We start from the raw sequence: 2112 nt of genomic DNA on the forward strand, positions 1-2112 counted from the left end.
TCGAAATACACACATGAAATAACACTGCACACCCAGAACAACAACTTTTCTAGACAATGAACGCGATATTTATCAGTTTAGCCTAAAATAATATACCAATAACTGACCGTAATATTTAATGTCTTGTTCGTCATATCTGCATGCACAGAGTCTTTTAGAACACTTTCTGCTTACTTAAAACTCCTCCATATCTAACTGGTACTGATTTTCTCCACTACTGATTGACTTTGATTCAAAGTAAACAGAGACTTGCCTGCTGTATCACCAAAACTTGGTGTTTGTTTAGAACCATGGGAAATGTGTGACGTCATCGCTTCTGCACTCTTTAGCGAAAGTTAAGTTTGCATAATATTTTAATCAGGAACTCCTTGTTTTGAATTTCGCACAAAGCTACTCGAGGGCTATCTGTGCTACCAGTCCCTAATTTAGCAGTGTAAGACTAGAGGGAAGGCAGCTAGTCATCACCACCCACCGCCAACTCTTGGGCTACTCTTTTACTACGAATAGTGGGATTGACCGTGACATTATAATGCCCCACGGCTGGGAGGGCGAGCATGTTTGGTGCAACCGGGATTCGAACTCGCGAACCTCGGATTATGAGTCGAACGCCTTTACACATCTCGGAAAGAACTTGTGCTACGCTATCCTAAAAATAACATATTCATCATATGCATAATAACTGCTTTTAAAAATGTCTTCAAAATTTACGTATTATATTTCGTATTTATTATTCCTTGAAATAAAAATTAAACTTATTGAATACATTACATTGTTTAAATTTGTTCTGAATAATATATTAAACATATTTGTTACTTCTCGACTTTTTTTACAATGGCACAACGGTTCCCGCTCCACCAACTCGTGGTCAAATAAACCTTCCAGGCAACATAGTCAATCAACGGATGAATTCCAACGGTCAAACACCGATTTATCGTTAAATCCAGATATAGCCAGGGAAAACACGAAAAGATATCCATGCAGCTCTACATCGACGCCGCCAACTTCCACTGCCAGCATCATCTCAGGACTTTGATAGTGTGAGACTAGAGGAAAGACAACTAGTAATCACCATCCACCGCCAACTCTTGGGCAAGTCTTTTACCAACCAAATAGTGGGATTGAACAGTCGAGCGATTTATATGAATAAGTATCAGCTATCACTTCTGGAATTTCAATAATCGTTGGATTGTTTAATGTCGATTTAAATACCAAAACATTCTTTACTGTATAAATTTACGTATTTGATAATTATCGTACCAGTCATAGAAACGTCGTATCCTGAAAAATAATCTTACTTATTGTAAAAGCTGTAAATTGTATTAAAATATACTTTATAAATAAGTAAATTCAAAAAAGGAATTTTTTGTTGTTTTTTGTTTTGATTCTTTATGAGTCATCTTGGGTTACATATATTTGTTTCATTTTATGAATATATTAATCCCTAAAAATACATCTAGTAAAAGAACGGTTCACAAAAATTACACGTTGCTTCATTGTTCACGTACAGCTGACAAATGTTGGAAACAACGTTTCGCCGTGAATTCTGAAACAGCTGAAAATATTGCTAACTTACATTATATTACGTCGTATGAGTAAGGACATTAAAGTGTTGGTGAAAGTTTTAAAATATATTCTCTTCTTAAGCTGGCCTGGTGCTTCGAGGTAAGGACTAAACTTATATGCTCTTAAACATTGTGTGTATTGTTTTCTATATGTATACATATACAAGAAACGTCTTTACGTCTGTTACTCACATATCTGTCTGTTATATCTATTATCCGATACATCTGTTTGTCGATCTATCTGGATATTTAATTTACTTTTGAGTTTACGTAATGATTATAAGTGTTAGTGTATTACAAGTTACAGTTTTAACAGCAAAGAAAAATATTAATCAGTGACGTTTTTACATATAAAGAAAAAAATAACTAAAATAGGTATCACGTTTTAATAAATGAGACGATCTTTCACCAAAACTCTTACATTTTATTTTGTAAAGGTTACATATTTGGATGGGCTTGTTGGAGAGTTTTCTTAAAGTGTTCAAATTTCATTCCATGTGTGAAACATAATCTAGTCTTTATATTAAGGTTATATTTATGTGTTGGTATT

Source organism: Tachypleus tridentatus, chromosome 13, assembly GCF_004210375.1.
Source record: "Tachypleus tridentatus isolate NWPU-2018 chromosome 13, ASM421037v1, whole genome shotgun sequence".
NCBI classification, from domain to species: Eukaryota; Metazoa; Arthropoda; class Merostomata; order Xiphosura; family Limulidae; genus Tachypleus; species Tachypleus tridentatus.